The sequence below is a fragment of the Crinia signifera genome, chromosome 4 (assembly GCF_055691185.1).
Source record: "Crinia signifera chromosome 4, ASM5569118v1, whole genome shotgun sequence".
NCBI classification, from domain to species: domain Eukaryota; kingdom Metazoa; phylum Chordata; class Amphibia; order Anura; family Myobatrachidae; genus Crinia; species Crinia signifera.
Window position 1 is genome coordinate 140,194,663 of NC_139220.1, and position 16,908 is coordinate 140,211,570.

Below are 16,908 nucleotides of genomic sequence, written 5' to 3' on the forward strand. Positions count from 1 at the left end.
AGCTACCCGCACTGCCCTCAGACATCAGCGATCATCTGCCCTGCACTGACACGGGTGGAAGAGGCAGCGGCATTAATCCTACAGGTGTAAGTGGGAACCCTGGAGACAATACACAACCATCGGCCAGACACAGAAGGGCACGATTCCTGTCCGCTACTCCTTAATATGCCTATATACGTGCCCACACCAGTCGCCGACATTAGTAGCGCTGCCTACACATGTGCCCACACCAGTTGCCGACATTAGTAGTGCTGCCTACAAACGTGCCCACACCAGTTGCTGAAATTAGTAGTGCTGCATACACATGTGCCCACACCAGTTGCCGACATTAGCAGAGCTGCCTATATACGTGTCCACACCAGTTGCCGACATTAGTAGCGCGGCCTACACATGTGCCCACACCAGTTGCTGACATTAGTAGTGCTGCCTACACATGTGCCCACACCAGTTGCTGACATTAGTAGTGCTGCCTACACACGTGCCCACATCATTTACTGACATTAGTACACTCACACTTTACAATGGTGGCACTGGCAGCTCATTCTCTCCTTTTTCCTGGTGTCTTCAGTCAGCCTTGCTCCCTTGTAGCTCCGCCCCTTCTGCCCCGTGTAGCCAAGCTCCCTCCGCCAGTGTAGCTCCGCCCCCTTTCGGACCCTGCCGATGACCAGCTGATCATGGAGGGAGGGATCTCTGTGCCTCCGGCGCTGCTGCCTGTGATGAAGTGTGACAGGCGCAGCAGCAGCCGGCAGGCACGGAAGACAGCAGAGGATGCACAGCAGGGACAGCGCCTCTCCTGCACGGCGCCTACCTGCTTTGCATCCTCTGCTGAGTGGGTAGCGCCGGCCCTGTCAATGACTGAAAGTCATTCCATAGACGGCGACCATCGAATAATTTTTTACTCATGCGGCTGCTGAATGCGAAGGAATGTGTGAGTGTACACATCCTCTCACATGCAAATGCAGGCAGGGGGATTGGTGGACGTTCGGTCGGGCAGTGTTTACTTGTTCGCCAGGCTGCAAAGATAACCAGCCTAGTGAACAGGTGTAAATCAGGCCCTATGGGTTTTTTTTACACCACTTAGGAGGTTATTCTGGTTCTCACGCAGCGCTCCCCCCCCCCCCCCCCCACTCGCCAAATTTGCCTGCATATCTGCAAATAGCCGTTTTGCATAAACATCCATACGCAGTCTTGTGGACGAGGACCACATCATTCGATGGTTACCGACCATTGAATGATATGGAATGAGTACACAAAATTAAGACACTCTCAGGTGTCTTAGCTTTACGTGTGCCCTGTGCGCCCTGCCTGCCCTGGCAGCGTCACTGCCTCATCTCCATGGGAACGCCCAGCGTTTTCATGGGAACACTGCCCGTTTACATGGGTACGTTCATCCGTCACCACCCCACGCACTCTGGCCACACTGTTGGGTGCGAATGGGAAAGTGAGTTTGCTGTGCCTGTCTCACCCGGCGTCTGCACATGCGCAGAATCCAAACATCCCTCCCTTGTGCAAATGCACTGGGGTATCGAACGGACCAGAATAAGGTCCTTAATATAGTTAAGAAATGTAACTATTGTGCTGGATACAAACAGGAACATTTCTCTTAGGGCAGGATTTAGTATAAGACAGTGGTTCCCAACCTGGGGTACTAGTAAGAGAATGTATTCCAGGAATTCTGTAGTCATATTCAATAATTACTAATGGGCAGTTTTAACCAGATTTAACAATATTCTTGTTATCACTTTTAACATTTTACATTTGTTATCACATTCAGCTGATAACAGTTATTTTTCAAACTCATGACACTTACTGTAAGAGCTGATTGGTTGGAGAACTATGTAACATTCATAATGAGTGCTAAAAAGAATATCACTCATTGTTAAATCTGCCCCTTAATTATAACTATTGCCATTGGAATTGAATTCCTCATTACACAACTGCAGCTAATTAAAAATTTGACTCCTTAAAACTATTAGCAGAAATGATAAAGTAATACATACAGCTCTTGTTATCTTTCAATAAAGACTACTCACTACAATGGTTCCAGGTCATTTATCTGTCATAGAAATGTCCAAAGAGGAAATGTTAAAGTGTGCTTACTGAGCAACAAAGGGATTTGTGCTAGCTGAGTCTGGGTTTATTTCAGTGCTCTTATATCCAAAAACATCATGAAAACCATGATCCATACCAAATGGTTTGCGTTTTATTGATTTCTGCCTGCAGGGATTATACCAATACTGACTGTGAAACAAGTTTTGGGGTAAAATGATCTCCATGGCTACTCTTGCATGAGATAACTCCCCAGTGTGAAGGACAAATGTCTACAGCTGCACTGCTGATTTGCAAGGCATTGTGTTTTGTCACTTTAGTGTTGCTGAGCACACATACCGTTTTGTGCATACAAATAAACATTGCCTGTTTACCATTCCGAACGAGAGAGGAAATATAAATAAAAAAAGTTCAATATATTATGTTTTGCTAAAAGCAGCTGTATCTTTTCATCTTCCTGAGTTGAGTTATTTAAAAAAAGACACCCTTACGGTGATAGAAGGATGTTATTAAATTACTAGAACCAAAAATACATTTATAAATGAGCTAATTATTTATACATGAAACCAATCACCACAATTTAAATGATCTTTATTAGATAATTAATATTTTTTTTCAATTATCTTTAATTATATATAAAATGTGTAGTTATGAATCATATAGTAATTAGTCCTTGCATTTATACTCAAGTTTATTAGTAATTCTCTTTAAATAGAGACAGTCTACCTAACATAGAGCTGCCGACAGTGCCAAATAATTTCCAGGGACAATTTGTTGCTTCTGAACTGTTCCAACTGATCACATTGGGGCTGATGCAGGGTTTGCCAATTACATATTGCATCTTGCAAGTTTTCACTGCATGCAGGTTCCGGGGCCAAGAAATACAACTACATGTAATATAGAATTGTATGTGATTCAGTCAAAGTACAGAAAGATGTGTGGATAGAATTGCAGGAAGTGACTTTGGGGCTCTGAAAGTTAAAGTAAGCCCTGGTGACGACGATGATGATAATGATGCGGTACAGGTTGCATTTATCAAGCATATTATATAAAAGGATAGCTAGACGCTGCTTAGTTGCTATGGGTATTTTTGCATTTTCTCTACTTCTCCATTCATTCCACTGTTTGATACATCACCTCAACATTGAGAATAGATCATCACAATCCCTGTTATCATTGGAAATTACAGATAGTTTGCAACAATGTGAATGTGTCTCTACTTTGGATTTTATATTATTTTTAGTTATACATAGGTACCAAAGACAGGGAAATAAAGTATGGAAAGAAAATTGGAAACAATCATAAGTCCTATATACTTTCTCTGTGTATACTTGTTATTATGATATAATGACAGCAGTTGTAAATGGGGAACCCAAACAGCTTTATTACACACTGAGAAATAATGCGGCCATCTAGCAGTCAGAGACAGGTAAACAGGTAACAACGCAGACTGATGACACACAAACACTATACACTATAGTAAATACTGTAATAATTAATAATTAGCGAGGCCAATCCTGGGATTGTAGAGATCCCAATATTTTGGCCCCAAAACCCTAGCATCTGAATACCAGGATTGGTGCGATCAATACTTAGATTTCTGGGATTAAGGGTGCACAAGAGCATATGCCTGTGTCGTCTCTGTGCTGCACAGGTAGCACGGAGGCTGGTATTTGCTCACTGCTCCTCCAGCAACGCTTCTGCCTCTTTCCGCTCAATTAGGCTGCAGTGAGAGAGAGCTGGTTGTGCAGCTCCCCATGATGTGCACAGTTCACTCTGACCTGAGATGAGAAAGCAGTCAGGTCTCTGCCTTGCAGTATATAATCATCCAACCCTCTCATCCTGCATAGGTCAGTTTTTCGTGTGTGCATGGCAGTACAATACATGTGGCAGCAGTCCCTGCATTCCCCTCACTGCACAGGGAGCAGAAGCATAGCTGCTCTACCAAGGTTCTGTCCTACATCTCTTTTTTGGGACTGCTGTCATCATCAGGTCATTACTTACAAGTTGCTAACTGTGTTGTTCTTTCTAAATGTACATGGTCCCTATTTTCATCCCATTGTAATAAGCAGGGAGGGGTTTACACACATACACAATACACATAGATATTGTGGCTGATGTTGCATTTTCCTAGTGACATAGAGGGGTATATGTCTCTTTATCACCCCTGGGAACCCTTAGTGGTACTTTTACCTATACTTACAATTTTCTGTATTTCTATTGCTTGGCTCAAACCTGAGTATCCTGGGAATTCCAGGATTGACATAATTTTTTTTCAATACTGAATCCTGAAATTGAAAAAATTAGGTGGGAGTGACTTCCCTATGGATAAGTAATATTATAAACAATTGTAACTGCTATAAAGTTGTGTAATAGCACAGAGGTATTGAAGCAACCTACAGCAGAAGACAGAGAAATGTAGATGATCACCACGTCATATTTGATAAAAAGTAACAGTATTTGTATACAGAACAGGTAAATTGGGATAATGGTATAAATCCTGCCAGAAAGTTAGTACACATAACTGTGGACAATGGGTTAACCTTCGTAGTGCGCTAATTCTAAAGAGACAGCAGCTCCTCCAATATCTCCTGTTAGTGAGAACCAGGGGTGTACAGAGATACAGAAGGGGGTTATCGGAGTGTGCTATAATGGGTTCCACCTAGCTAGTTCACAATTAGTCCATTTCACTGGTATTCTTATCAAAATTTCAAAAGTTTTTTTAATCCGTTTTCCAAATAAGATGGAGACTCCTATTAGGATAAGTGATCCTTTATTCATAAAACCCATAACTGTGGGCCTGATTCTAGTTCAATCATCATGACAAACTGCTAGTTCACTGTCCTGTTCACACCCACCAGTGCGAGTGGGGGGCATGGAGCACTGGCAAGGGGACGCACCCATGGGAACGCCCAGCGTTTCATGAATGTTCCGATGAAAACACTGGATATCAGACGCCCACGTGATTCCCGCACAGGGAAAACACAAAAATTAAGACACCATCAAATGATTGGTACCCGCACCTAAGGCTGCGAATGAATATTTATGCAAAACATCCATTTGCAGCTGTGCAGGCGAATTCAGAGAAGGAGGGGGGCATTTAATCCACACGCAAACACTGCGAACTTTGCAGCATTGTATGTGGATCAGAATAAGGTCCTGTGTCAGATACACATATTCCAAGCAGGAAACAAAGGGAATCTAAGATAAAGAAAAAGGCCAAATACATTACTCAGTTAGAATAGCAGGGTAATGGGACGATAGCACAGGTCTTCAGATAAGAAGATAATTTAGCAATATGGTACAGGTTGGAATGAGGAGTAGATTAATATACCAGATGATAGCACAAACAAAGGGATCAGTGGCCTTTAGTGAAGTTTAGTGCAGTAGGTATAGCTGACACTGCAGGCAGGATTTAAACAAGGAAAGCAGCACTCCTGGCAAACAGCGGTACTGAAGACAGAAATGAAACAAGGAAAGCAGCACTCCTGGCAAACAGCGGTACTGAAGACAGAAATGAAACAAGGAAAGCAGCACTCCTGGCAAACAGCGGTACTGCAACGGATTCCATCAAAGAGAGCAGTACCCCTGGTAGAAGCAGTTCATGTCCTAAACAGTTTGGTATACCAATCAGTAACAATGAGCACCAATAAAGACACTTCAAGCAATCAGAATAATTATGCTTTTAATGGTTTGTGGGTGCTAATAACTATGGGGTTTATTCAGACTTGATCTCTGCTCTGCTAATTTGCAGAGCCCTGCAATCAGGTACAATATGGACAGAGGACCTGCAAATCAATTCCCAAACTGCTCACCATCGAATCATTTTCCACTTTGTCCAGGACTTACTTGGCGGCTGCGATAGAAATAGTCTGATTGGGGCCAGAGCCGTTGTCACACAACTTCCCCTCAAATGCCAGGGGATGCCTGTGTTTTCCCTGACACTCTCTGAAAACAGCCAGTTACCACCCCCAAATGCCGGCTTTCAGCCAATCGATATAGACATTTGCCTGCAAATTTGCAGCTGTGTGATCAGGTCTATGTTTCTTTTCATAAGCTTAGGATGTGGTCACACAGACATTATATTTTACTGAGTGCAATATTTTACGCAAATCAAATCTATAAAGATTATGTTTTTATACATTTTTTTAAATATACATCATTCATATTTTGAATATGTTCTTATATAGTTTTGTTTTTAACAGATTTGTTAGGTATATCCCATAGCATATCTTGTATTTTTGCTGCATTCTGTACATCAGTAGAGTTTTGCAAGCAACATGTACAGTAGCTATAACATTTTACTGAACATAAAAAAAAATGCAAATTGTTGGAATGTGATACAATTCTTCGTTCCAATATTGAAGTTCAGGATTAGATGGAAATGTCAAAATCTGAAAAATAAATAGGAGTGCAAACCACTTTTTATCCATACTGAGTTTAATATTGCTTTTATTTATTTGGGTTAACCATTCATTTTATGAGTAATATAATTCTTACATGTTTCTAGGCAAGGCTACACACAGCGACTACCAGTACAGTATATAAACATTTTTGTTGTTGTGTTTCTGTGCTGTAATATGCCTCCTGGCAGTAGCATCCATGTGCAGGCAGTTGCTTTCCTATTGTGTCAGGTCCTGCTTTTATAGACAGGCTGGAGCTACACTTTTAGGGTACTTGCAAATGAGCTGAGGACTGGGGGAGTTCAATGGGCCGATCTAGTAACTGAAAATGTATAATTTGTTATAAAACAAAGGTGCAGGGTAAAGGCCCATACACATACAACGTCGTTAACGATCGTCGTTCACTTTCTCCTTTCAAGGGGAAGTGAACGACCACTCTAATTTAGAAGAATGGTGGCAAACGATGCTGGACTATGGACAATGGACGATACTTACTTCACACTGTACAATTGTTAACTACCATAGCCAAATTGACCTGCATGCATGGACGATGGCTATGGTTGTTAACGATCCGTGGGTACGCGCAGCAGTCGTTGTCCCTCGTTGAAAACATAAATATTAGATGATGTCAAATTATTCACAACCTGAACGACTCGTTCAGGGTCGTTCAGGGTGGTGAATTATAATGGAATCATTCATTGTCGTCTGCCTGACATCGTTGTATGTGTATGGACCTCAAGTCTCTCTCCTAGAGAGTGCTTATTCTGGGTTAGGTAAGTGAGTGTTTGGCTGCAAGTGGAACACCAAGTCCCTACAGACTTTTTTTGTGTGAGCATGCCAAAAATATGAAGACATTGAGCTAAGTCCCTACTTTGCGGGTAGTGGAGTCAATGGTGTGATTTAGCAGCTGTCAGTGTATATAAACGTTACGGGGACAGAGACACTGGTGAAATATAGTAATTTGCAATTTTTGTTGATCTCTACTGTCTTTATTGTGTGTTTATTTATTTAGTATCTTTCACTATATGTCTAGATATTTATTTACCTAAGAAAGCTAGGGACACAGCACAAGGCTGAACTACACATACAGTAGGAGCTTATTCTAGTTTAATCGGTCCCCGGTGCGTACAACATGTTTGCCGTTCCACTCACATCTGGCAGTGCAGGTGATGGGCATGGGGCTGCGGCGGGGGCACAGCCCATGGAAAAGCCCAGCGTTTCATGGGCGTTCCCATTAAAATGCCCAGCACTCCCATTCAAATTGGCCGTTGACAGGGGTGCGGGGCACGGGTAGCTGATGTAAGCGCATGTCAGCTGCCCGCCCACTTCCTGCACAGTGCGCTTGCAGATCTCAGACACCACAGAGGTGTCTTAGATCTGCGAGCATTGGAGAAATCATTCGATGGTTGCAAATGGATGATTATGCAAATCATCCATTCGCAGCCATGCAGGGATTGGCGGCATGCGATAGGGGGCAGCCATCCCTTTGGGTGGCATTTAGTCCACACGCAACGCTGCAAAATTGACGCGTGGACCAGAATTAGGTCCATAGACCAGATAGAAGGCACGGTAAGAAGAGATGGTCGCTACCTTTGGTGTTATGTGTTTTCTTTACTACTTAGTAATAGAACAGAGACAAATAGTTATATAACAGTGACATCTAGTTGAAGCCATCCAAGAAGATAGCTTGATTTCTAGCAGAGCTGTCATATTGTACTATGCTTATGCAATTATCTATAAAGTAAAGCAAATAGAGCGTTATAGTAGTAGCTGGTGACAGCTTCAAATCATTTCATAATTGACAAGTAAGGTAAAACCTCCAATAAGTTATAAAAGTGATCATGTTAAATGTCCTTTTTTAGTATAGATATTTTTATATTTTGTATTTACCGGATACCTAGCTACCGGCAAATCATTTGCATTCTTGTTTTTCTGTTGGAGACAACAATAGCTGAGTAGTATGTGACATGCATTGCATTGTGTCAAGTGCTAGAGAAAGAAGCACTGTCAGAAACAAATCAAGGAAAATAATAGGATTTTTCAGACAGGTGTTAGCAGTGCACATAATTCCCACAGTATCAGGGACCTGGATGGAACGTGTATATGGATAAAACATCACACACACCTTTTGTGCTGCTTATCATTGTACCAGTATAACTCTTTTATATGTATCACAAACCTTGTTATTATGACTAATTTGTTCTCAAGTATTTGTACAGTGTATTGATTTCCTGGTATTGTACAATTTGTGGCTTAATACAAATACTGTAAAAGTCTAAATCTCAATTTTTCAGTTACAATACATTTTGAAATAATTATTATAATCGGCTTAGAAGCAGAGGTATCACCCAGTATGCACTCTGCATAGACACACACATCACCTTCTGCACCAGGCGCATGGCTGCCCAAAAGGGAGGCATGGCCTAATGGCACTTTGGTGTTGCAACTCCTGCACTAAGTCAAATAACAATCTGTACCCATGCAGCTAAATACCACAAACCGATCATGTGACAAAATATGCATTATATAAGTGTTCCAGAAATAAAATAAGTCTGTATCAATTTGTTGACATAATTTTCCTCATTATGGTTCTTCAGCAATGCAAATAATGTATCATTATTTTGATTGTTTCTCATGGAGGTCAAGTGTAATGGCCAAGGTTTAGGAAATTATTGATTTCCTCATTTCCTGAGACATTAAAGGGGCTCTGTGCTGTATGGCAGCCACCTTTTAGTTTTAGCTCACTGATATATATTCTAAATAATTAAAGCCTTTTCTACCATACCAGGCTCCCTCTAGCTACCCAGATTGTCTCCCTTCTGACCCTCACTCTTCTGTTACAAACTTTCACTTCCCTTTTTGTTTATGATTGGTTTAATTCACCTCCTTTTTGATTCCCTCCCAACTAAAAGTCCCAGCAAGCCTGCACCACATGCAGGAACTTAGAGAACCACAAGTCCAAGCATGCGGGTCATTAAAGGGGGTACAAATAGTGAAATAAAACACAGACACATACGACCAGTAAAACTTTATTCCATACTAAAATCATCTACTCATACTATGGGTCCACTATGGGTCCACCGATGGAATCCATTTGGGGTTCCTGTGGAAAAAAATTATGCTCACGCTGTACATGCACTGCGATCTTCTGTTTACATCTGTGGCTCCATCCACAGACCATGAGTTAGGCCCGCCCACCAGCCAATCATGATAGGAGAAATTTCAATGCCTGATCATGATTGACTGATGGGTGGGCCTAACTCCTGGTCTGTGGGTGGAGCCACAGATGTAAACAGAAAATTGCAGTGTGTGTACAGCATTTCTGTGGAGCCGGGGAAGCACATAAGATAGCACGTGAGTATGATTTCTTTCCATTGTAACCCCAAATGGATTCCACATGGAGAAGAGGACATGCCATCAGTGAACTCATAGGTAATGTATGAGTGGATTATTTTAGTATGTAATAAAGTATTACTGGTCTTACAGTATGGCCCTTATTCAGATCTGATCGCAGTACAACTTTGTTCTCAAAATAGGCAAAACCATGTGCACTGCAGGTGGGGCAGATGTAACATGTATAGAGAGAGTTAGATTTGTGTGAGTTATTTTGTTTCTGTGCGTAGTAAATACTGGCTGCATTATTTTTACACTGCAATTTAGATTTCAGTATCATCACGCCCCACCAAAATTGAACTCTCTCTGCACATGTTACATCTGCCCCACCTACAGTGAACATGGTTTTGCCATTTTGAGAACAAATTTGTACTGTAATCAGATTTGAATAAGGGCATATGTGTCTGTTTTTTTTAACTATTTGTACTGTTGTGGAACTACAAATCTCAGTGGGCCCTTTAATGCCCTGCATGCTAAGACTTGTGGTTCTCCAAGTCCCTGCATGCGGTGCTCGCTTGCTGGGACTTGTAGTTCCACAACAATACACAATAGTTTGTTGTATTTTTTACACAATCATCAGCCTGGTGCCCACCACACAGGAGCCCAGGGGACATCCTGGGTTTTCAGCCTGGGCAGGTAAATTCTGGAGGAGGGACCCCTTCATTAGGGGGTCCCCATTTCCTCAGTATCCCTGCCCAGGCTGACCGGTCAGGGGGTGACTTGTATAAAAAGTCTCCCCCTGGTTGTGGCCTTTCCCTGCTGGCTGGTTGGGCCTGGTGCTGGTTCTTGAAATAAGGGGACCCCCTACTCGTTTTGTTCCCCATATCTTGGGAACCAGGACCGGACCTTGAGCCTGGTGCTGGTTGTAAAATATCAAGGGGAACCCTGTTTGCTTTGCCCTGTGTTTTTTTTTTTGACCATGTGCCCAAAATTGCACATTTCCACACTTTCGCACATTTTCATGATTAAAATTCTCATATTTCATGACTTGCAAATTCGCTAATTTGCATTCCATTATAGATTTTTTCGCGGATTTTTTCACGGTTTCGGAAAATGCGATTATGTGCAAATTCAGAACCTTACAAAAAATTGCATCCTATTAAATGTCACCCTGTATTTCATCTAAAATCAGGAATGTTAGTTTCCAAAATATTGCAATAATCAATGAAGCTCCCAAACCATGTAACAGTCTTCTTTTCTGGTGAGTCCCTAACACCGACTCTCAAAAATAATATGAGCATTGATCTGCATCATTTGGCTAAATATATCACACAGATACATATAAATACACTCCTTGGCTCTCCAACAAGTGCTCTGTTTTTTAGGTTGAATTAGAATGCTTTGGACTCCTATTTTCAGTCATGCTAGAATGACTGTCATGAATTATGCAGTGGTAAATGACAATTTCAGATTGGCAGAAACACAATTTTTAAGCATTGAAAATAGACAGCGCTGGCTGCTCTCTGGAGACATTTGTAATGCACAGTTACAACCTTTACTTTTTCCTCATTGAGTTGTAATGAACATAGTTTGAATCTGGAACAGGCCCAGAGCATACAATATTTGGCACTAAAATAAATAGATATCTGTGGCGTATAAGACTTGGGAACTTGGTATGAGAACATTTTGTTTACATGTGAGGGCTTTGCTAGATTTTTTTTCTTTTGCTACATAAAATACACAGCGATTCCAAAACTGAATTTTGAGATTTACTGTGACAAAGCAAAGGTTACAAAGGTGACTCTCAAATTCTTTGGCAATGTCTAATATGCAACATCTGCAACAGAAATATAGCAGAACATTTAGTCATGGCAGAACATGTACTCTTATGTTATATGAATGTATTCTATTCATTCTATATAATTTCAGAGGACATCTGGTGGGCTTTATTGCAACTACAAGTAAATAAACACAACAGTAGTAGTTCAGAGAATTGGAACAAAGAGTCACACAAAATCACAGTCAATTTTGATTTGTATTTGAAAAATTTGGATTTGAGAGGTATATGAAAGTTAAAATGTAAAAAAAAGCTGCTAAGTATTTTGCGGACTACATCTAAAAGCAAGCAGTATTTACCCTACCTGCAAAACAAAGAAAATATTTTTTGCACAACTTGTGTGGCAGCTGGTTTGCTCCAGATACAAAGTTATAGTACTTGCATTTTTTTTTCCTCCCAACTCAGATTCAAAAGCCCAAATGTATTTCCCTCAACTAAGTATGGGCTGCAATGTTTTTATTTTTTTTTTAAGAGTATTTTTATTTTTTTATCAAAAGATGTCTGAAATGGTATGTAGTTAATTTACAGACAGTCAGGATTCTGGCGGTCACAATCCCGGCAATGAAATCCTGACTGCTGACATTGCCGCCAGATGGATATCCAGAGCACAGGGTTTATTCTCCTGTAGAGGGGAAGTAGAAACTTGTGAGCCAACATGCCTGCAGCATGGCGATCGCGGCGATCCAGCAAGGGGCCTGGTTGCGCTCCCCTGTTGGCATTCCGGCGGCCAGGATATCGCAGTCGGGATTGTGAATGCCAGGATCACAGCTGCCGGTAATTCATACTGAACCCCCTGACACCTATTTATTTGAAACACTGTGATATGAAATGTGTAGCTTACACCTTTGATAATTAACACCTGTAGTATCCAACATCAAACTTGGCTTGCAGATATGCAAATGGGCTCCACTGTATGACCCGTGGCCTCATGGATGTAAAGAAACTGAGCTTACCTGGCTAAACACACACCTGTGAAGTATACACTATAATTGGATTTTTCAAAACCTGATATATTAAGAACTAACAAGTGGTTTCTTAGATGCTTTTATGAATGAAAGCAAACTTTCACGAGAACCAAACGAGAAAAGTAAACATTTGCAATAAACTGTTAGGAGACATTATCAACATAGAGCAATATTAGATATCTCAGGCTCAGATGTCTGTGCAATAATCCATGGTATATGACCAATTTAATCAGTATTTAGATGAACTGACTTCAAAGTGCCAACTTGGGACAAAAGCAGTGATTTTCAACCACAATGGATTATATGAGATAGATTTGAGACCCTTGATTTAGTTTTGTGTGGTATCTCTGACGAGAGGCATTTCAATGGTTTTGCAAGTTAACGTGTTCTTCAAGCATGAAAAGTGCTGTAAAATACATTTATAATAAATATAGACAATGATTTATAACACAGCATGTGCTCTATTTACACTAGCTGTAGATCTTTTACTATTGCATTCTGTCAAAGCTGAGGATCAAGATATGCAATTCTGTACCTTAAGTAATGGCGGCCTTGAAAAAGATCTGCAGATTGTCTGCTGGAATATGTTGATATATATGTTTTTGTGCTGACAGTCAGTTCCTGAGACAAATCCTTTTCAAGAAATACATGGCTTTTATTACACCAAGCCAAGGCTTTAGCAAAATGTTTAAGGGCTCTTCACAGAGAAAGCAGCCTTTGAAGACAGGTCTTAACGCTATATGAGAATTGATTTTGTCCTTTGGCGATTCATAATTACTGTGTTTTGATAGATGGGAAATATTAGCAAGAAGATAAGAAGATAAGCCCAGCTGCACTATTGTATATTGTAAGCATACATATAGATTCAAAATAAATAGTCATTTTGGTTTAAAGATGAGCAACGTTTTCAAAACAGCCCCCTGAAACATTTACCTCATTATGATTTTGGATACAAAGTTTTCGCAGTGAAATATAACATTTGTGATGTGTCACTAATAAAATGCATCATTGTGCAGTGCTGACAGAATCACAGACACACAAACAAATGATGGACAAAATAGAGATGGCAAGATATTGACTATATTAATGGATTATAACGAAATCTTTAAAAAGCTCTAGACATAAAATATAATAATATAATAATTATTTTATTATTTAGGTTAAATGCCTGGCTAATTTACTTAGGAACCAAAATCAATTGTTTGATATTGGTGTACTGGAGAATATAACACACTCATATACTACAGAAACATGTTTATGAAACATTGGGTGAACTGGGTTGTATATTATTAAATACTTAGCAGCACTATAAAATATTGTAAAGCATTATACTAGCATACTGTATTGGCATTCACTGGATTGAGGGGATCTCTTCTTTCTTCTACACTTACCCTAGCCACAACTGTGGTTAGCAGGGGGAAAGAATTCGCTGCATCAACTGTTCCCACTGTGTGAGTCTTACTCAGAACACGACAGACCATGTACGGTTATTATATAGACTAGTAAAGTGTCCTGGCATATGGCTAGTCACCTCAGTGTTAACTGGCAGCTATGACTTGCTGTGCCACACTGTTTATTCTGCTCTGCCCCCCTGCCCACTGTGTAATCAGCAGTGCATACAAGGAGAGGTTTCAGTGGTACCAACGCATCAGTTTGAATGATGTTAGGTGCAAGAGAAAATAGTGCTCATTTTGATAGTGTCCATTGAGCAATCATTGCTCAATACTTGTGGTGGCAGGTACAAAAGAAGCGGTGCGCAGTGTGAGTGTTGTTAGATAGGTAGCAGCCATCAGTTGGAGTGATGTCAGCTACAAGATAGTGAAGTACTCAGTGTAGATGTAAGAAGCAGTGATAAGTGGAGAGCTGTGCCATGGCAACCAATCATCTTTGAAGAAACCATTTATCAAGTGCTGTCTATAAAATGATATAAAGCAGCTGATTGGTTGCCATGGCACACTTCTCCACTCTTATCATTGCTTCATACATCTTCCCCTCAGTGTGAGTGGTGTCATACTCGCCTGCCAGAAACAGGTCTATTTTTGGGCGATGTTTTAGTCATGTGAGGTGTTTGATTTAAAGAATTGTACCATATTACATGTGCAATGTTTGGAAAATGTGTGAATTTTGCCATTTGTTTACTTCTTCCAAAATTGCACCCTATTACATTTAGCCCTTAGCCTTAATAAACTGGATATGGAAATAATTACATTACTTACTAGTTTGTTTTTTACATAAAATTATATACAGTACGTATATTATTTTCTCTGCTTACAATCTCACGTAAAATTACAAAAGTATCAATTTCAACATTGAAATAAACTGGATGGTGTCAATGGATAATTTCATCAAATCTATATATAGTACTTTGTTTTATGTTCAGATATTGCCAAGACTATAGACTATAGACTATATAAAGCAATACCTCAAATAGGCAAGGACCAAAGGATATGCTGTCACACATATAAAAAAAATAAAAAAATATAAAGTATATCGCCCAAAGCACAAGTACAGCAGTATAAAAGGGAAAATGTAGTACAGAAATCTAAGCTCTTTAAACGATAACCCTTAAAATACGTGTTCGTTTTACCAATTCATGCTAAGTATCTTTTCCTTATTCAGTGCTCAGGGGCTATAGATGCTAGTTAAAACGCCTTATCTCTAAAGGAACAGCAGAAAAACAGTGGGAAGAGGATATACATTGGAGTGGCTTTCTCACAAATAGAAAATCATGCCATCATTGCATGCAGAAATGAACAGACAGGCCAAATATCAACTGTCAATACGTTAAAGGAATACTGTGAATGTTCAGATTACATAACATAGAACACAAAGGTAGTTAGTGGGATATCTCTGATATTGTAATATAATATTGTCTACTCTACTCTTCTTACAGATTCTAATTATTTGCCCCCAAAGATTTCTTGTCACATAGGCTTTTTAGGACATTTTATTATATAAAATCTTTAACCATGAAATAACAAAATGAATGGGAAACCTGGAGATTTCTTACCAAATCGTTCACTTTTCTGATTCTCTCACCCTATTACATTTTCCGCAGTATTTCTGTGTGTGGAAGAATAAAGAACTAACTTTTTTACTAAGTTTTTTTCTTTTTGCCACTTTTCACCAAGTTGATCTCCATTTTAAACATTTTAAATAATCTCCCCAAATTGTATAAGAAATAAGAAAGAGCAGAGGATCTAATTAGTTTGAAAGTACTGTACCGCACTGTAGCAGAACCTCAGAGAAGATAGAAGGTATACTGTAGTGCAGGCATGTCTAAACTATGGCACTCCAGATGTTGTGAAACTACAAGTCCCATCATGCCTTGCCACAGTTTGCTATTAGGGAATGCTAAAACGATTGCAAGGCATGCTAGGATGTATAGTTTCACAACAGCTGGAGGCACGCAGTTTGGACATGCCTGCTGTAGTGTATACACCTATCTATACAGTCTCTAGCACTTATACAGTATATGAATGTGCATCTATACTGTATTACAAATGACTGCATTGGTAATATGCTGTTCATTGCAACCCAATCCAGTGGAGTTTTATAAATGACTTTAGCTATGATCGTCTAAAATACTAACAAGTATTAATAGTAGCATTATGGGGTCCATACTGTATATCAACATCTAGTGTAACTGGGGCAATTCCCAATTCCCCATTCTGTTGGCACCTGGGTTGAAGGATCAGCATGTTGGGTAATCCTGGTATCCTTATTTCAACCCAAAATTTATAAAAAATCAGTAAATATAAGATTTTTTAACATGATGTATTTTGTTGATCCCCTAAGAAATCGCAGATCATTGGAATCTGGGAATTTGGGTCTCACTACATTAGACGTAGCTTCCACATTATGACTTATTCATCCTTTAGTAAATGTGGTGACATTTATTTATAGCAACATCTTTGCTCAAAAACTATTCTTTAAATGTTAATAGTTATTTACTAAATATACTACTGGAACTCATAGTGCAAAAATGAAAGAATATTTAAAACCCTTATGAAAATTGCTGATTTATTATTTTACATATCAATCTTGAGTGCATTCAATGTAATTCTACTGTATTATATGCTTACAGTGTTTCATCCTGTTGGTTTGAAGTTTATGTATTTTTATATGTATTATTTAACATACATTTAATTTTGTTTGTGCAGGGAGCAGTTTGAGCTGTGACTCGGAAGGACGGGAAAACAAAAATAATTCCAACAGAATCTTTTTCAAAGGTACATTAGAAAATAATTAATGAACATAATGGTTATTTCGCTTCATTTGACCTGTAATATACACACACACACACACACATTTTATTATA

At 39.7% G+C, this 16,908-nt stretch overlaps 1 protein-coding gene across 5 annotated transcripts in view; it reads left to right on the plus strand.

Moving 5' to 3' along the window:
• Positions 1 to 16,908, plus strand: part of SYT1 (synaptotagmin 1) — a 642,856-nt gene that overhangs the window by 312,518 nt on the left and 313,430 nt on the right. For all 5 annotated transcript variants that reach the window (XM_083182614.1, XM_083182615.1, XM_083182619.1 and 2 more), the window contains one exon: positions 16,751 to 16,819. The gene's annotated coding sequence lies outside the window, so the exon portion shown is untranslated. The remainder of the gene's footprint in view (positions 1 to 16,750; positions 16,820 to 16,908) is intronic.